Source organism: Pectinophora gossypiella, chromosome 5 (assembly GCF_024362695.1).
Source record: "Pectinophora gossypiella chromosome 5, ilPecGoss1.1, whole genome shotgun sequence".
In the NCBI taxonomy this organism is placed as follows: domain Eukaryota; kingdom Metazoa; phylum Arthropoda; class Insecta; order Lepidoptera; family Gelechiidae; genus Pectinophora; species Pectinophora gossypiella.
This window is the reverse complement of record NC_065408.1, coordinates 12,147,906-12,169,698: the sequence shown is the minus strand read 5'-3', so window position 1 is coordinate 12,169,698 and position 21,793 is coordinate 12,147,906. Positions and strand designations below refer to the sequence as shown.

Genomic DNA, 21,793 nt, shown 5'->3' with positions numbered 1-21,793 from the left:
TAAAACGTCGATGTATTCTTCTGTTCTTTTTATAAAATTAAATATAAATAACGCAATGCAAGAAGGAGACTAAGTAAGTAAAAAAGAAAATAATAAAATCAAGAAAGAACATCAATATATCCCGAATACACGACGCGACGGCCTCTGTGGTCCAGTAGTTGAGCGTTGGGCTCACGATTCGGACGTATCGGGTTCGAATCCCGGTGGGTAAATATCACAAAAATCACTTTATGATCCCCAGTTTGGTTAGGACATTACAGGCTGATCACCTGATTGTCCGAAAGTAAGATGATCCGTGCTTCGGAAGGCACGTTAAGACGTTGGTCCCGGTTACTACTTACTGATGTAAGTAAATAATCCGTTACATGAGTCATGTCAGGGGCCTTTGGCGGCTCAATAGTAACCCTGACACCAGGGTTGATGAGGATGATAATCCACCCCACAACCCACACGATAGAAGTTATTTTTATAAAATTAAATATAAATAACGCAATGTAAGAAATAGCCTAAGTAAATATGGACAATAATTCAAGAATCTCTCCATATATCCCGAATACTATACACGACGCGACTAATATGGCAAACTAAGTCAAAGTTTTAAACCACAGATGAAATTTTAGAAGTACATAATTAAAAATCCGGTCAAAAGCAGTCTATGTATACTCCATAATAGATTAAGCTTAACTTTTCGAACGCCGGAACGCAGATCTCAACCAGACACAATGTAAAGTCTTTTGTGTATGGTATCTTGGCAGATGAAAGGTTAATAGCAACAGTGAACATTCTAAGATAAATTAGAATAAATAGCAGCTACAACGTTCTAAGTTATTTTTCCCTATGGCCCAAAATAATTTCATGCTTCTCCTATCTATCTCCTACCTCGCTGGTTGTGAGGTAGATTACCAACCCTCAAACAAATCTTCACGTCAAATCAAACGTCGTTTGAGAGGAACTTTCGCAAAACAAATTCAATAAACTTCTTGTAAATAAACTATGTTCTGAATTTCAGTAAGTATTTCCTCCACATTGTCCTTGCCACACGGAAGCGATGCGAGGAATTTGATGCCTCCACGACTATAAAGGAACCTGAAATTTTATTGGTATAACCGAATTCCATTAAAATTTTATTGGCACCTGTTAACTGCATTGTTTTCTAAGAAGCTAGAGAATTAAAACTTTACTACCTACACGAATTTCCGAAATTTAACGGAAATCTTTCTTCAACACTTTTCTGAAAATATGTAAATAATTTTGACAATCGCCAAAAGTTTTACCTAATAACGATAAGATTTCACAAATCGATAATTGCAAGAGAATTGAATACGTTTTGAATTTCATTCAAAATCATTTCAAATAACGGAAATGTTACCTATACTTACATAAATCTGTAGTTTGCCTAAGTAATGTACTTACGTATAAACAACAATGGAAACCATGGAAAGTAGCAGGACTGCAGGATGTCGGAAATAGCTTGAGCGACCTACTTCGCTGGGAAACTTATAGACGAGGCTGGATTGAAAAGCCAAGAAACACAGTCGGTACCTATTGGAAAACTACAAATGGAAAAGTAAGAGGCATTGCTTGAATTTTGTATTTGAATATTGCAATTTGCTTTGCACTACGCTAGCCATCCACTTTTTTAAGAGACGTAAGTACCTACAAATAGACCAAGCTTAAGATCAATACCCACCAATCATATTCCATGAACCACATTTAAGACAATATATTTCATTTAATTTTACATAAAATTGCCTCGTCCTTTCGTGTGGATTTCAGTTCTACTTAAGCACTCGAACGTGCAATAATGAATTATTATTATTATGAATTAAAACTATCCGAAACTATTATCTTGGTTAGAGTTCAACTAGAGATGTCTCTGCTTACTTCGATTCGCCAAAAGGCATTGGTTGTACCTACAATCACGAGTACCGTCATGTAAACCGGTAGAACCATGTCGTGTAAACTCGACAAATTGAATTTGAAGTTAAGTGTAAGTAAGTAAGTGTTAGCTAGTAATAGTACTTAGTAATAATCTGTGACTAGACGCGAGAGTTGACCCGATATCTGTACTATAGAGCATACTTCATTTGGTTGTAAAAGGCATTTGTCGGTAAGTTCTCTAGGTTTTTCTTCTTGTTCTATGATGTGGATTTTGAGGTGGATACTGACCACATCAACCCTGGTAATTATTGTGCTGCCAAGCCACGACATGACACAAGTAATGACAACGTGCTTACGCCAGTAACCGGGACAATATCACTTTCGGACAATCGGATCAGCCTACAATGTCCTACACAAACCAGGGCTCACAAAGTGATTTGAGTGACCGGAATTCAAACCCCGGACCGGATCGTGAGCGCAATACTCAACCAAGGACCATGACGGCCGAAGCTCATCTCAAGCTCATTTGAAAGTGTCAGTAGTAATTACACGTGTAGATACATAAACACTTTCAGTAACACACCCAGCTTTGCAGTGTACGAATGAATCTAAATCTTTGAGTGAACGAATGAAACTCCTTCCGGAGCAGACGAAGCGAATAAAGTGGCAATCTACAGACTCTGCACATTAATTACACTTTTCACCTTTTTGCACACTGTATTAGATTGTTATGTAGACTGCTATCGAGCGGACTAAATTGCAGTAACCACACGCAGTCACTATGTAAAAAAAACTCGCTATATTTAGAAATTTCGATGACGTCATCAGAAGAATTCGACGCACAATGTCACTGGATTTGCATTTTTTGAAATCGTCCTTTTCTGTTCTGTGATAGTGAATATAATTCCATTATATTTCCTTATTTAACATTTAATCACGTATCGACTCGTTTAAAATAATTTATGACATACATATAAAGTGTGCTGTGCGTTGGTGTTGGTATTAGACAGAAGGCAAGACGGAAAGCACTGCTCTATTATTCTCTAAAAAAGTAGCATGGAGAATGCTACACCGATAAGAGCGAGCCTCTTTTTGTGATGATGATGATAAAGTGCGTGTATCTTTAAAAGTGACTATTATAATTTTATTTATTTTATTTTATTTGGGACAACAACAGTCTTAAATCAAATATGACAATGCTTGATTTCATTTACAATATGTAAGACCAATTACAGCTATCCACATATTACATAATAAAATATAATGGATGCCAAAAGAAAAAAAAAAGAAAACAGAGACAGAGTGTGTGTGTGTGTGTGTGTGTGTGTGTGTGTGTGTGTATGTGTGTGTGTGTTGATGTATGTCAATACCACACAAAACAGTCCGTATCACTTTATAATGATAAATTCAACATTGAAAACTTTATCAGCGCGTACGATGCAAAATAATTTTGGTTTACTATCACAACTTTAAGCATACCCAACAGGGCCCGCATAATATCAGCGTCGTGGTTCACGCCGCGACTTGTGCTGAGTGAGGCCCTTTTATCTCGGGACGTCTACCACCTTATGATCATTTCGACGAGTATCCGTCTTGCTTTTTTGTAATTGTTTTGTGAAAATTTGATATGATGTTATTGTCTTGTTTTTGTGTGTGGCACCCTTCTATTCCATTCCATTCTATTCTAAATAAGTAGGTAAGTACTTATCTATTATATCATATTATTAGTACACTAAACGGGTCACTGATATGATAACAGAGTTACATTATCGACACAATTAGCTTGTTAAACAATGCTATCTGCTTTGGCATAGTACATAGCATACATAACATAAACAGCCTAAATACGTCCCACTGCTGGGCACAGGCCTCCCCTCAATCAACTGGAGGGGGTATGGAGCAAACTTCACCACGCTGCGCTGCTCCACTGCGGGTTGATGGAGTTGTTTTTACAGCTATTAGCCGTAAATAATTCTTGTAATGTGTGAGTCCAACGCTCAACTACTGTACCACAGAGGTCGTTATCTTTATTTGACTATTCACAACTTGGCCGGAATGTTCATTACAAAACAGATACGGGTTATTAGCACATCACTTTTAAGGCGACCACTATACCTAATTACAGTAAATTCTATCAATATATCGGCGATCGACAACCCTATGGCGATATTGTCACGTCGTTTTCGGAGGCTCGGCTTGCGGCGGGATCGCAACAAATAGAGAATAGGTAATCTGATGCCGATTGTTTAACATGGAATAGGATTACCTCCACGGGCCGTGTGTAGGAATTGAATGAAACAATCGTTTGACACAGTAATGCAGTTTTTGTCGAGTCGAATGCACTTTGTGTTTTGGTGATCCTGTACATACATTCATTAAGAATATTAAATTGCACATATTAAAGAACATTTGCAGGGGACCTCTGCCAACAGTAACTTAATGAAAATGTAAATACGTAGCTACCTGCTACGTTTTCGTAGCAGCCGTAGCAGAGTAGCTTGACCAAACTCGTTGCATATTATAATGATCATCAAACCGTAAATAATGCCGTATACACCCGCAATAAACCTCATTTTTCCCATACACAACATATTACAACCTGCTTCCACGCGATAGCATACTCCACGCCTCTCTCGTAAAGTTAAAATTCGACTTGGGAGAGCGTTTTGTTTCTGTGCAAATGCGTTAGAATTTGGCGGTCGATTGTAGGGAGAGGGGCGGGGGGAGAGGTAGAGGGGGGCCATGACCTAGTTCCTGCCCCCTCCCGCACCCCGCGCGTACGCAAGAGGTCACTGTACTGCAGTTGCAAGCCCCGAATACCGCAGAGGTGACTGGACTCTCACAATGCACAATCCCGGCATCTCTGTGGGATTTTATTTAGTACATGCATCCCGCATGTTTTTGGTAAAAGAACACGAATATACACTTGCATGTTTTATGAAGAACGAAGTAGGTAATGTAATACCTAATATAATAGAGCACGTTAAAAGTAAATTATTTTGTTAAGTTCAAGAGTGTAAAGAGAGATAGATGTAAGGGTTAGAAGTGTAATAATTACGCTATTACGCTACTAGTAAAGAAGACCTCTGACTGACTCTCACTGTATTTTTTAAAATAAATTAAGTACAGCTCCAAATCTATAAAACCGAAACTCGCAGATGACAGCGTTGGAGGTCCAAGTATTGTAGATGGATGAATGTACGGATGGATGGAGGGTCATTGACGCTTCCCGCCCGACTGTCAAGTTCATAATTAAACCTGACACGCTGACTGAACGCCGATGGGATTTCTACGCTATTTTTCCTTAATTTAACCCTTAATATTATTTACTGCCTCTCTACGATTCTGGACATGTCTATTTCTTTTCTTACCTACGTTCTTCTTCTTCTTATAGTGTGGGTTATGAGGTGGATTACCAACCTCATCAACCCTGACGGGTTATTATTGAGCCGCCAAAGGCCCCTGACATGGCTCATGTAACGACTACATACTTACATCAGTAAGTAATAACCGGGACTAACAGCTAAACGTGCCTTCCGAAGCATGGATCATCTTCTTGTCGGACAATCAGGTGATCAGCTTACCTACGTTTGTTTTCTTAGAATAACGAAATGGAACTAACGAGGTTATTGATTTTCCGAAGTAACCCAATGAGAAATAAAAGTGTTTCTGAATTGGGTGTTTTCCACTTATTCGAATAAGTTACTTTTTACTAAACATCAAAACAAGAAATTACTATTGTGTATGAAACCGTTCACCGCGACGTCATAGAAAACTCGATAAAAATAGATTTAAATTAAATAATTTAAATAGATTTTACAATGTAGGATGTGTGTGTGTGTGTGTGTGTGAGTAGTATATCTGTATTGTATTGTATTTGTATATTATATTTTTTTTATTTCTTTGAGGCTTGTAATAATTTAGTAATAAACTTTTTATAATTTGTTTGTGATCTAGGAGAATACCTAATTATGCTTGGTGTGTGGCGTGATTTAAGTCTACAGATAGACAGGTACTTATCAGTAGACATAACAGAAATGCCGAACGAGTGACAAGGAAATACCCCAAAAGGGAACCGGTCACCCATCCAATGACTGACCGCACCTGAGAACGTTTAACATTATCTTCTTCTTCTATCGTGTGGATTGAGAGGTACATTACCAACCTCATCAACCCTGGTGTCAGGGTTATTATTGAGCCGCCAAAGGCCCCTGACATGGCTCATGTAACGACTACTTACTTACATCATTAAGTAGTAACCGGGACCAACGGCTTAACGTGCCTTCCGAAGCACGGATCATCTTACTTTTTGGACAATCAGGTGATCAGCCTGTAATGTCCTAACCAAACTAGGGATCACAAAGTGATTTTTGTGATATGTCCCCACCGGGATTCGAACCCGGGACCTCCGGATCGCGAGCCCAACGCTCAACCACTGGACCACGGAGGTCGTAATAAAATGTTAGATATAAATAAAATGAAAATAAAACCTTGACCGGTTTGCACTAGTAATCTTTTAACTTTTATATATTTCCTCATCTTTTATGATTTTATGGAACAAATCGCTTTAAGCGATAAAGAATCCATTTCCCATGTACATAAGTCTTTTTTGTAACTAAGTATATTCTTTTAGGAGCTAGTGGCGCAGCGGTAAACGCGCTCGGTCTGCGATCGTTGAAGTTAAGCAACTTTCGCAAAGGCCGGTCATAGGATGGGTGAACACAAAAAAAGTTTTCATCTCGAGCTCCTCCGTGCTTCGGAAGGCACGTTAATCCGTTGGTCCCGGCTGCATTAGCAGTCGTTAATAACCATCAATCCACGCTGGGCCCGCGTTATGGTTTAAGGCCCGTTCTCCCCACACGTATCCATCCATAGGGAAGGCCCGTGCCCTGTAGTGGGGACGTTAATGAGCTGATTATGATGATATGCTTTTATTTTGGTGAAATAAATTACATTTGGATTTGAAACATTGTTAATCAGGTTGAATCAATCAGTAGCTCCAGAGCTGGGGGCTCAGTACACTCAGTGGTATTAAAGCTTCAAATGTATGGCAATGTCCCCGAGAATATTCCTAAAGTGGTAATGTTCCTGTTGTAAAAACTATTTAATAGTAAGGACACTGGCTGCTTTTTTCAAATTGTTCTTTTTTGTAAGTACTCTAATCCTATCTGCTTAATGCTCTGTTTACATAACTTTAGTGCCTTTTTACTACTTGTAATTAGAGCCAAATAAAAGAGGTTCACAAATGTATGCACAACAACACCGTTGGCGATGTACAACCATAATACGATTCCGAGAAGTTACGGGAACTATAACGAATGCAATTACGATAAATAGCACGTAGGTGTAAAAATCGTAATTGTAAAACGAAGGCTATTTTACTTGAATTGCCATAGTTTCGTGACGACACAAAAACAAAAGAAAGAGTCATTAATATTAAACAATTTCGTATCGACCTTTGACGTAGACACTTGTTGAATAAATAATTCGTTACATTGAAATCACATTTTATATTTGTAGCACGAAATTCAGAGACTTATTTCATAACTTAGCCCGCATTGTGTTTCCAAATGTATTTACTGGCTTTCAAACTGATTACTCTTTTTATAAACACAACAAGTTACACAATCACCGGTACATGCACGAAACCAACAAAAGATAATCGGGAACGATTCAAATTGGTCGGTATGAAACATGAAGAATGCGCCTATTTTTCATATCAACACAATTTGTTGATTCATTCCGTCCGAGCCCGCCCTAATAGCGCACGTGAAAAAAACGGCAATAAAAAACCGATTACATTCCGCGTTCCATCGGACGTGACTTTTCCAACCTTTTCTGTTTGCAAAGCAATTACACGACTAACATACTGCCATGACACGCCAAAACGGTGTATCTCGAATTAAATCTTCGATTCCATGACGCGGTAGATGTGTTTATCTTTAATCTAAATACTTCAGTGCCGTTAAGTTTTTCGCTTAGGTACTCAGTACTAGATAGATAGATAAAATACTTTATTGAGCACAATGGACACACAAAACAGAGATAAGGACAACATATACAGAAAAGCACAACAGGCGGCCTTATTGCTCATGCAGCAATTACTAGACACTGAATCCTTAAATTGCTTACATGATGCACGCACCTGTGTGATATAACTAACACTGTTCAAAGGTAAAAAATAATAAGCAGAAAGTAAAATTACGTGGGCTAAGTTAAAGTTGTAATAAAAATCTAACATTCTTGGCGCCTACGGAACAAATTACGGTTTCCCCGAAAACACTCGTTCTGAAGTTATTACTCTTCGCCTTATGGCGGCTTCATAACCCTTCTGTAACGAACCGAAACCGTGCATGGCAAAACAGCATATTTACCATAACGACGCCTCGGTAAATAAGATTTTGTCACGAGCACATAAGGCACATTGTATGACACTGCAATATTTCAATATCGTGACGCCTGTTTAATCTGTATGCGATGGGTGCAGAATATACTTCACTGCCTCGTGTATTGCAATAACTTGTTGGAATTACTTTCAAATAGAATTGAAATAAGAATGTGCTTTATAGTAGCGGGAAAAACTAAATATGAAACGCTTGAGGAATTTTATGTTTCAAGTAAACATTCAAAAATGTACGATTAAACCATTTGGATACAATATTGAAATTTGACATTTGAGTAAGCACTGTCAACGAATGTCAAATATTATTTTTATTATTTATTTATTTTTCTGTTAGCTGTAATTTAACTGTAAGTAAGTATTTTAAAACATAATAGCATTAATCGAACTCCACTACCACAGACAAACCGAGGAATTGGTTTTGTGGGATTTTTATTGTACCAATATTTTCTGTATTTTTTATGAAAAATAAACATTTTACTTACTTACTTTTTTAGGTGAATTGCTTCAATGTGGCATTTTCAAACCCCAAGGCAAACAACCAACAAGCAACCAATAACGATTTCAATACATATTAAAGGTAGTCTGATTTAACGTAGCAACTGAAGACCTTTAATTTCATCGAACCGTCTTGTCTCTAATCGCTAGTAGTTGAATTATTTATTCAAACCTCTAAACGCTAGAGTATTACGTGTACCCACATGAAAATTACAGTGAATCAGCACTAAATAGTTAAAAAACTCATATATTTTTAATGGCTACGCGCTAATGGGTAGGTATTACACTCCAATACAGAAACGCTTTATTGCACATATAAACATAACACTACAAAAACAATTACAAAGGGACAAGAGAAGCACTATCGGCGGCCTTATTGCTAAATAGAAATTTCTTCCAGGTAACCTTAGGGTGAAAGAACTTGCTACATATTGGAGTCGCGGGTTGGAGGGGGGGTATTAAATCGGATGGAACCTGATATTACAGTTTGTAAAAACTATAAGGTACCTAAGTACTTAAACGATTCATTCATGAGCATTCAAAGAATCGATATGAGAACAGTCTTTTTCAGAATGTTTAAACACCTAATTAGGTTTTTATGCCTAAAAAAGAATTACAAACTAAAGCAAACATCTTAAAAAGTTAGAAGAAAAATATATGCCGCGACAAAATTTTCCGTATCTTTTCAGGTGTGATTTATGCGGCATCAAAGAGGATCGTGCAGGCCCTAATTAAGTTTTAAAAAGGAGACGATTCAAGACGGAACACTTAAAAAGACGTTCAGGGCGGTATACGACGGCGGATGGATCGATGGGCAGTCGTACTCCTAATCGATACGCTCGTACAACCCGCTTCAATGGGGTGCGCGCGCCGACAGCCTTACGTAACGCGCAGCGACACCACCTGTTGCTTATACTACCACCCAGTTATAACCCAACCGTTTACAAAAGCCCCCACTTCCCGTTTTCAGCGTCCTACTACGGCCTCTCCCAAATCGGCCGGTTAATGCGAGTCAATGCACCGCGGCAACCTTCGGCGTTGCACTCAAGGGTGCATAGTAGCGGTTGTAGGCGGATGATAATGATCTTCGTTAGCGCTATTGGAACCCGGCGCTCGAGTAGCCGGTAGTACAGTGGGAACTGATTGAAATTATACCTAACCACTTTCAATCAGATTTTAAAATTGCTTGAGCTATATTTCTTGCTTTGGAGCAAGGCAAACAGACTTATTAGGGCCCTATTAGGGTAAGTTGTTACTTACGTAAAGGCACTGACCGCACGTGTGAGTAGCGTCTGAGAAATTTGAGATTCCTAGAGTAATTGTAAAGGTATTCTAAATACTTACTTTAAAACTTTGAAGATTAGAAAGTTTGCTTTTATTAATAAAGCTAAGTAGTCTCACGTAAAGAACTGTCATTAAAAGTTTTATTTACTTACTGCAAATTCCCTGGGTTAAAATACTAAAACTTGAAGTTAAATAACCGTCACGTCTGCAGTGTTTAAAAAGTATAATTTGTATATATAATAGAATAGACAATTGGCATAGTCCCAGATATATTTAATTTATAATATTTTAATAAAAAAATAATAATAAGTCTCTTTTGTAAACATTTTCTTTTATTTTGGTGCAATAAAGTATATTTGTAGCAGTAATAATGTTATATATAATTTAAATAGATACTTATTACAAATTAATAAAATACAATAATAATTTATTTTTTCAATTTATGTTGTGCTAAAAGATTAATAAATTCAAGTTCAAAAATATTTATTTTTCAAAATTGGCTTACAAAGTTAGCGCTTTTTGAACGTCAAAAAAAATAAATTACAAAAAAATATTATGTAACTAGCTGTAAAACTACTACCACATCGGAATCTGTAACGCTGAGGGAAAGACGTGGCCAGAAAACCTCCCAGCACAGAGTCCTACTGTTTCATGTTTTCCTTTCCTTTTTTTTTAAATCCAGTTTGTATTACATAATTTATAGACTTAAATACAATGGTATTCCGATTATAGTCGGTGGAAGGAAAGTGAAAAATAAAGAGTTTATGTTACTTTATCACAGAAACAGTGTTTTATGAGCTCCCTGACAGAAGCAGGCCTGTCCACATACGCAGCACCCGATCACGAGTTCACGCGAAAGCCAGCCATCCAGCCAATAAAATATCATTCGTCCCACGCAATTTTAAATTAACCAAAGGTCTATTCATAAAGATTTTCATTTATCCAAATCATTATAATTTAATTTATTACAGCCCAGGCAAATGAGTGGGACGCTATCTTTTTAAAATCCTATAGTAAGTATATAACTTTATACTAAAAATAATTCAGATTTGAGTTATTTCCTAATTTTCTTTGAACATTTGCCCTTTAGTATTGTTCTATTGTTTCTGAAATGTCTTGGTATTTAATAGAGATCGTAGGTATCTACGTAAAGTGTGGGTGGAACGATAAATGTTTGATTCATGAGATACGATTAAATGTTTACGGTTTCCTACCACTGCATTATGAATTCGTTATTAAAAAAACAGAATTAGAGTTACAGAGTAGATAAAGAACAGAACGGACATATAGTTTTTTCTTTTGACGTGACTTATTGTAGATTTGCCGCGGATGGCATTAACTACTTGGCCGGATAAATGGGGAGCGCTGAGGGTTCTCACCCGATAATGGACATATAATAGTCATAGTCATTTATTGATAATATAAATTAAATTCAATTTAAATTAAATATTATAAAGAAGATAAGCATAAACCCGACGCCATATTTAGAATCTGTTAGTAGGAAGCCCGATAACAGACAACTAAGACAGCAACCCCTGAAAAAAGGGGTGATAAAAAGGATAAACTTATAAGAGTTAAGAAAGTGATTGGGTTACGATCAAAGTAAAACGAATCAGAAGTTCAAAGATCCGATTTTATTGAATAAAGTTCAAGATTAAATTTTAATCTAATATAATAATAATTGTTTAAATAGTAACTTTTGTTTAGTTTGAAGAACTCTAATGAGTGACGATGGAACCCATAACTACTGAAGCATAATCTAAACGCAGCTCCAAATGCGAACTTCTTCGAATAGAATTCAATCAAGAATAGAATGAACAGAGAATAACTATTTCTGAAAATAATGGGTTTAATTATTACTCTCCTTTCACTGGTTAAGGTCATAATAGTCATTAGCTAGGTCTTATAACGAAAGTTTCAGAGAACAGAAAATAATGGATTGAATTCTCGTAAATATTACTACAGTAAAGAGTAACGAAGCCTAGCTGTTATAATGATTCTAAACAGTTGCATCAATCTAAATTATAATAAAAAGTTAGGAAAATGTAAGGTTCAAGATAAAATATTAAATTTTGTTTACTAAATAAAGACAGATCTACAACTATCGAAAATCTTCTTCTTTAATTTTAATAAATTGTAATCATTTCATCACGTTTTTCTATGACGTCACAGTGTGCTTTTTTATACAAATTCCATGATAATTTCGTGTTTTGACGTTTAGGAAAAGTAACTGATTTGACTAGTTGGAAACTAGCCTATTCAGCCGTTCTAGTCTGTAATATTGTCAGTAATCAGCATCATATAGAAATATGACCCACCTACACATCTAAAGACACAATATTATATGAGTTGGCGACATAGAGCTCAAGGCTACCGGGCGTCTAGACAACACGGTCCATCAAAGGCCATCAAACGCATTACAGCCTTCGCCCAATACAGCCCTGGGAGAAAAATGTGACCGTCGGGGTATTGGATATTTGTTCGGGTAAGTATTTAAATCAAGCAATGCAAAAAATAAACAAAAATAAATAATAACGTTACGCTGAAAGTTCAACGGTCTATATTCTGATAGAATTTCGAGATAAAATAGATATTATTGTTCTTCTTAAAGTTGCAAATAATAACAGGAAAAAAATTTTTTTGACCAATTTCTATTACATAATAACCCTGACACCAGGGTTTGATGGGGTTGGTAATCCGCCTCACAACCCACACGATAGAAGAAGAAATAGATAATAGAAGCACACAACTATATATTAATTGGGGTAGTCAGAGGTACATCCATCGCAAGAAGATCTAAGTGTCCACACCTCACCGAGCTTTCTGTTAGACCAACGTGATAGGTGGTATCGTATCGCCGCAATCGCAATTTCTATTGTTTGGTTTTTAAGGTTTATTTTTAATTCAAAACCCGAGTAGTTTCATCCGAATACTTTCCAGCATTAAGTATCTACTTTCCAACATTATTAATGTCTTCTAAAATGAATACTGGGGTCCATCTACGCATCTACAATAAGTTACCGAAGGATCTGAAGGATGTACCTACTGATGCAAGTTTCATTGATAAATTAAAAGTGCTACTCACACAAAAAGCTTACTATAGCGTTAAGGAGTTCATTGATGAATGAATAGTGAAGTGTTCTGATCTAGTTCTTATTAAATATTAACTACTTATTGTTACACAAAATATCTTGAATTAAGTATATAATTTAAATTGTTTTTTTTTTTATAAAATAATGATATTCAACTAAACCTAATGTTAATAATGTATGATAGATAAATAATGACAATGAATGATAAATACAAATAAATATATGAATGAATATGTCCGCCCGCCCTCTACAAGGAAAATTGTGCAGAACTGATCTAAATCAGCACAGTGAAGAGGCACGATAAAGGAACAATAAAATGTCTTTTTTTATATAATGCATTGGTTTACGAACATCGCTAAACCTAAACAGATTTGTCTCCATGTCTTCTTCTTCGCCATAGTCAATTTAATAGCACGATTTCTCATTATCACATTCAAAGTACACAACATAAATCTCACTTAGATGCTTACTTAATTATAATAGAAACAGGTAGCAAACAGAAATCGAACGTCGACAGGCTCAGGCATTCGCCGCTGCTTGCAGCCGCTAGACAATAAACCGGTCTTACGATGCTGTTGTTAATGTTTTCCATTTATCTACAAACGACTTCTCTGCTACTAAATATTAAAAACAAATTCAAATTCAAAAATATCTTTATTCAGTAGGTAACATAGTTACACTTTGAATCGTCAATTTTTACAATTATATATAAAACTATTGCAGCTTCTCACAACCTATATAGCCGGGGAAAAGAAGCTGCAAGAAAAACCTCGGCACAGGGCCCTAGACGTTCTTTAAAAAAAAAATAATAAACATAAAATATTGGTATACAATTGAGTAATCTACCTGCTTAATATCAGTTCTCAGACAGTTAATCCCATGCATTCAAACAATGACTTTGACACCCATAGACGACACTTGACTAATCTCCTTTTCAATTTAAACATCCCCCACGTTATTTGAACCCCGTTTACCCCATAATTTGAACAGTTCATCAAAAACAATTCAGAAAGTGGGACGAAGTAAAGCTGTCGGCTAGACAGCGATGACGTCACCTTTAAACCCATTATGATGCCATCTGACAACCATGACGTAAGAGTTACCCTTTAGTGGTCTTTACAATTTGTACTGGCGACCCTTACGAGTGAATGTAATTAGACACTAATCATCATCATCCTACGCTATTTCCCATCAACTGGGGTCGGCTTATATGTCCGTCTTTTCCATTCTGGGCGTTTAAGGAGCTTCCACTAATTTTAAGTAATTGAGTCGTGTACTAGGTTCAAGATAAATTATGTAATTCTGATTACAAAATAAACACACATCTTAAACTAATGAAAAACTTTTCATTTTTTCTATTTAACTTATTTGTGAATTATAAACAAGAAAAACATAATAGCAAGTCCGACATTATATCACATTTGCTATGACGTCACAGTGTCCTTTTTCAAGCAAATTCGATAGTAATTTCGTGTTTTGACGTTTAGTAAAAAGTTACTGATTTGACTAGTTGGAAACTAGCCTATTTTAACTAGCTTTACTTGACCGTCTTTATCCAGGCGACGAGGATTAGTAACGTAATATTAAGTTTATTTAATATTATCTGTAGAAAGTCGTGGAACTTATAAAGATCACGTCGTATCTAAACGGATTGAGTAGTTATAGGCGGTGCACCAGCATCGATTATAGATATACCTTGTTACTGAATCGTTTTTTGCACACCAATACAAGTTCTAAGCGAAATATGGTGATGATAACGATCGAATGTTATGCGATTCTCAAACGATGGATTTTGTATAAGTGCATCGTGCAGACGCAGTGTTTATCGGGTGAAAGAACTCAGAACTTTACATTTGTCGGCCAAGTATTTAATGCCATTTGCGGCGAATATATTTATTTGATTTAAGAAAAAGAGGCAATGTTCATGTGTTAGGCATCAGCGGATTACATACAAGTAAATGCGACCATGGCGAAAGCTGCACGTTTGCGTCACGTGGGAAATGCTTTATTGGTTGTTTATGTATACCTATAGTGAGGTACTACTTGTACTATTATGTATTCTGTAGTATCATTTTATCATTAGCAAAGATGAGCCACTACAGACTGATAAATGAATCTTTAAAAACCTTCTACTCTGGGCGCCCTTCCACTCGCGTCAGGCAGAGTACTACGGGGCAGGAGGCAATAGGGAAACCACTGCCCTATTTTTGCCTAAAAAGTACCATGGAGAGGAATGGTACATTGACAAGAGCGTGGCTCTTAAATCAGCGATGATGAAGAAAAACCTTCTTGATTTTCTCCAATTTTGTGTGGGATGTAAGGTCGATAACCGACCTCACCAATCTATTTAGGTAGATTAGATATAAGCATATACAGGATCTGCTTTCCATCATGGCAAAGTTATTTGTTATTCATAAAGTAGATACTTATGTAATTATCTGAACTAACAAACACACACTATAATCAAACAATTTCAGTTAGAATGTGTTTTGGAAAAAACTGCAATTACTCTTTGTAGTCCCATTTTAAGCTTATTTTGGGGGGAAGGCAAGAGGGAAACCGCTGCCCTATTTTTCCCTAAAAAGTAGCATGGAGGATGCTACACCGACAAGAGCTTGGCTCTAAAATGAATGATAATAAAGCTTATTTTAAAATCGATATTGAACTTTTCAAAATTACATGTTAAAATGCCTGAAGAAAAGTCTGAAAATGATAGAAGAAAATCTGTCATTTCTGTACAGTCATGATAAATATAATTTGTACTAATGTGTAGTACTCGTGACCATACTAAACATAGGTGTCCACTAAAGTATCTGCTTAAGCCTTTATTTTATGTATTCTAAAGTCCAAGTAAATATATATTGTTACAGAACTGGGTTTCGGGATTGGAAGGAAACTCACTAAATCCAAGGGAAAACGAATTTATTCTCTACACACGCGATTCAGCACTTTCACAGAGATACGCGGTTCAACTCTGTCACCGTCACTTCAATTAATTTCGCACTTAACACGACACTTGGACACTGCACTTAACGCTATGCGTTAAAAAGGGATGCCGCTAAGAGAAAAAGGGAAAGGAGGATTTTTCGATGACATTTGAGAACTCTCTGATTGCGAACTTTGTTTATATCACAATATGATCGAAGGGCCAAGCATGACCAGAGTGAAAAGGAAAACTTAGGGTTAGTAAATGACGGTTGTGATAACATAATTATGGATCAATGGTTCTGAGCGACAAAAAGGATAGAAGCATAGGAAAGCGCGATGCAGTGCGGCCAGCGGGGTTAGCACCGTAAGCGCGCGACTCTTTCTCGCCTCGACATACGTCACCCGTCACTCTCTCACAGTACTGCACAGAAAGAGACAGACGATCTCTGTTGCGGCGAGAAAGAGTCGCGTGCTTACGGTGCTAGGCTCGCAGATGTGGAACCCTTAGAGTACCCTATGATGCTCATATTCCAAATTTGTCATATACCAAAATTCTTTTACAACCCAAACTCCTATTCTCTAACTATTACGATGTGTCCTAATACAAGACTCAGTTTGCGTCCAAATTATATATATTATTATAGATACGATAATCAAAATCATAGCAATGGAAACTTCATAAATAGGTTATACTTAAGTAACTTTTTATTTATTAACACAAATCAATTTCTGTTAGACAGATAGGTACTTTATTTCCATTTTAATTAATTTGAACTCTATTTACAGTCTGATTTGGTTAACAATTCCATTAAACACCGCAACCATTTAGGAAAGCGAACGAAAATAGAGTGACTCAACTGAGATTAGTATAATCCGGCATTATTCAACCCATACGAAGCTCGCTCCTTAACTAATTCATTCTAAATCTAAGTTATTTACATAATAAAAGGTAAAGTTAAAGTATACATTGCTCAAGTGTCAAGAAAGTGGAACCTCTTTCCTTTCGCATTGTGAATTCAATCTTCTATTTTAAATGTTCGTAAGTTATTTATGTTTGAGGAGCTCGGTGGCGCAGCAGTAAACGCGCTCGGTCTGCGATTGTTGAAGTTAAGTAACTTTCGCAAAGGCCGGTCATAGGATTGGTGACCACAAAAAAAAAGTTTTCATCTCGAGCTCCTCCGTGCTTCGCAATAGCAGTCGTTAATAACCATCAATCCGCACTGGGCCCGCGTGATGGTTTAAGGCCCGATCAACCTATCCATCCATAGGGAAGGCCCGTGCCTCAGCAGTGGGGACGTTAATGGGCTGATGATGATGATGATGAAGTTATTTATAAGATAATCCAAGTTAAAAGGGTATGCATCATTTATTTGTGATTGAGCTAAGACTGGCACAGCTTCACGGCAAGAGGATTCTCTTAGAAAACGTCGACTGAAAGTTAAGATAATTTACCTAATCCTTTAGTTTCAATTCAAACAACAAATAAACTAATCTAAATTACTTATAAGGTACCCACAATACCTTAAAATCTCAACTGTAAATATATTTTTCTTAATTCAATCTTTTCTTGCAGCTTCTTTTCCCCGGCTATATAGGTTATGAGAAGCTGCAGTAGTTTTAGGCTGATGGGACGTTCGTTATGTAAAAATTGACGATTCAAAGTGTAACTATGTTACCAACTGAATAAAGATATTTTTGAATTTGAATTTGAAATAATTAGGAAAAAGTATTGCAAACGCTTTCACTTAAAATATAATATAGAATATATCATACTCATGATAGACATTTTTGTCATGACCATTCGTGGTACAATGCACATTCTTACATAATTTCTCACAAAGCAATTTTGTCAATGTCCCCATCGGGACTTGAACCCGGATCTGCAGATCATGACCCCAACGCACTAACCACTAGACCACGGAGGCTGTTAATGCACATACAGTGCTTTTTTCAGTACTCCTTTGGCAATTTTTGAGACCTACTTACACAATAATTATGTCACTGCTATCATTATTGATAAGTAAAGAATTCCTCTCTAGTTGTCTCTGGTAAGTGTCAAGATTCGCCAGTAAGTATCCTTAAAGTCGTTCCACCATTAATGGCACTTCACTCACGTCTTTGCCATTACCAACTTTCCACGTTAGCCTTCACCGTGTCTTTTTGGAAGAAATTACCAAAATTACGACCGCTTCGGCGAATCGCTTTAAACTTATAAGAACTTGTGACTTTTTCGAGTCTAAGTTTTATGGGAAGCTTGAAAATGGCAACGTACAGTGCGTTTTGAATTTCAGTCGCTATGAAACATTATTTGCTGATATTCGATTTCTAAAGAGAAAAAAGATATCAATTGAATAAAACCATTTCCCTACTATCTAGTGGGGCAATTCGTTTGTTGTAAAATAGGTACTTACTGTTAATAATATCATCATCATCATCAGCCCATTAAAGTCCCCACTGCTGGGGCACGGGCCTTCCCTATGGATAGATAGGAAGATCGGGCCTTAAACCACCACGCGGGCCCAATGCGGATTGGTGGTTATTAACGACTGCTAATGCAGCCGGAACCAACGGCTTAACGTGTCTTCCGAAGCACGGAGGAGCTCGAGATGAAAACTTTTTTTTTGTGGTCACCCATCCTATGACCGGCCTTTGCGAAAGTTGTTTAACTTCGACCATCGCAGACCGAGCGCGTTTACCGCTGCGCCACCGAGCTCCTCTAATAATAATAATAAAATATTAAATTATTTAAAAAATCGAAAAAAAAAACATGAATTTGGCGATGGCAAATTCCACTTGATTTTAACTCAGAATCATTGTCTAAATCGACCCCCTCAGTATTCGTTACGATGTCACTAACACCCAGTATACAGGGTGTCGCAAAATTCATGTTTTTTTTAGTTTTTTTAAATTATTTTCAATTCTATACTTTTGCAATGGAAAATTCCACTTGATATTAACTCAAAATAATCAGATGAATCATCCCTCTCAGTATTCGTTACGATGACACTTACACCCCGTACAAGTACATACGGTAGCCATATAAGTAGGTATGGATGTTAGTGACACCGTAACGAATACTGAGGGGGATGGTTCAGACCATGATTCTGAGTTGATATCAAGTGGAATTTCGTGTCAAAAAATTCAACAATATGCAACTCAGAATCATGGCCTGAACCACCCCTCAAAGTTTTCGTTACGATGTCACTAACACCCTGTATATCTCCGACCCAGTTTAGCAGAAAGTATAGCTTTGTTTAAGAATTCATTACTCGTTTCATATACGTATGCCGATTTAGAATAGACCGCACTAGACCTTTTTTAAGTGCGTCTCCGATTTGGTCAACGTAAGTAGGTACGTACTTAATATAATATCTTTCTAGGTTTTCCTCTGCCAACTCTTCAATCAATCTTTGCCTAATACCCTGCTTTTGTAATTATTTTATTTTGTCCTCCATAAAGAAAAATTAATAAATAAAATACATATATGTCCAAATAACTTTAACATTCTCTTTTGAATTATACAAAACAATTTTCTCTTATAACTCTTTTTTTTAATCCTGGCTTTTAATAACATTAAAGATCAAAATTGAGTACCTACAAAGATATGATCTTTTTCTTAAAACAGTTACCCTAAATCTGCAAGTAAAAGGTAGCAATTTTATCAACTCTATTTACTTAAATTGAAAAGATAAATCACGGGAGAGTGATGACGTTATAAAATTACTCGACTAATTGCAAGATAAGTGAATCGCCGGGCTTTTAGGGCCCCAGAGACGTGGGGGAGGTTAATTATTTCGCGACAAAAAACCGCGTGTCGTTAGCATCGTCTCGGGGACGTCAAACATCGGGGAGATTTTTAGGGGGCCGTTGTGAGTTGTCACTGGCTAATACAGCTATTATGCGACAATGGTTATTATGCAGCTGTATGCCTGAGTCAAGGAATTGGCCTTTGATAGACTGAAATGGAAAATGCTACACCGACAAGAGCGTGGCCCTTAAATTGATGATGATGATGCCTGAATACTCGTATTATGCGTGTTTTCTTTGGGATATGGACTAATGTAATTGAAAAGTTTTTGTAACTGTATATATTTAGTAATTAAAAATTTTGTATTCTTCATTTGATGATTTTAAGTTTCTCTTCATAAATACGAATAGATTTGTGAAACTCTACGAGGCAAAAATTCTTGCAACATTAAACTAAAGCATCGTTTATCTTTATATCCAGTTAAGATCTAAGAACTCTAACTCAGTTTCCACAAGATATCTCGTGAACAGAAATAAATCTTCCCAAGACCACTTTCAGGGCTTGAAAAAGGTTTAACGTTGGGAATCCCAGCCGTCGCAAGCCTAATATCAGTAAGTGACACGCCCATGCGTCTCTCCATAAAGTGGAGTACGTACAGTCATCTAAAGAGCCGGGAAACAAAACGCCGTCTTAAAGCACAATGGCCGCCTCGCGGACTAACGCCTCCCCCACCCGCGGGGAGGGGCATAGTGTGAGCTGCGCCTAATGAGAAGCGTTGAGACCTAAAATTTGGTGCCAACTCGAACTCTGAAGAGCTCTACAACGTCGGCAGCAGAAACGCCGGCGGCGACCTTTTTATCACTCCCGCAAACTCACGCCAAAATAACCTCTCCGGCAACTGCGATAAAGCACAAAGTACACGCAATAAATTAGATTGTCAGCGCCAGTGCCAAATGGTGGTATTGATAGAATTTTTGCTTTTATGTCGACTGTAACCCGATTTTTCAATTGCGGACGAAAATGGGAAATGAAACTTTTTACGAACGCTTTCTGACGTAGTCTTGTTTATCTAATCTGATGAGTTTTTGAGATGAGGTCATTCTGTGAGGCTGGAATTCGTTTAGCTACGACACGGAAAGGCGTAAGATCTTTCGTAGCTCCTGCTACGAATCTCGTAGCAACAACTACGAGATTTCAGAAGTAATTTTGCAAATTATTTTCTAAGCTTAGGAAAGTTATTAATTTTTTTTTTACAAATTGCGATGTTTTCCTTTGAGAAAAAATCTTGTTTAATTTTGTGATTACCTAAAATTAATTAGGGTCTTAAACTAACAAAATCTTTTGAGTTTGGATAGAACAAGCTTTCCTTTTTTTTTGGGATTTAAGAGGTATACTCGGTAATTGGAAAATAAATTAGGAAAAGGTATTTAGTATATACTTCTAAAATGACGATGGTTCTAATTATTTACTGAGGTAATTTAAATAAAATATCCCTAGGGGTGCAAAGCTGAACCTGACCTTCTGGAAAAAACCTGCCATAAATATATTCTAGATGAACGTTAAGGGAAAGGTAAGCTGTCACTATGCGGTTTATATAATGATTAGGAGCTGCTACAGTGTGTTTTATTGATGACTTGTCACTATGATTACCCAGAAAGAAGTACAGAAACTGTTTCTGCACTACACTGTATAAATACAATTAGGTCTGGAGGTATAAAAAAGGCCACATTGAAGCAATTCATCCTATTAATTTAATTTTTAATTTAATTTTTTAATTTATTTAGACCATAAATTATACATTTATAAAGCAAAATTTGATATTTCTTGACAATGCTCACTTAGTTTTATATGTGCAAATGTCAAATAAGCTACTTACATGAAAACCTACTCAATTTAGGTACTTTATGCGAAACGTCAAAACGAAAGTTGTCTACAATAATAGCTGTCAAACGTCATACTCAG

The 21,793-nt window shown here is 36.7% G+C and overlaps 1 protein-coding gene across 1 annotated transcript in view; it reads right to left on the bottom strand.

The window, feature by feature from the left end:
• Positions 1-21,793, bottom strand: part of LOC126367009 (rho GTPase-activating protein 100F) — a 43,661-nt gene that overhangs the window by 15,849 nt on the left and 6,019 nt on the right. The gene's annotated exons all lie outside the window — the stretch shown is intronic.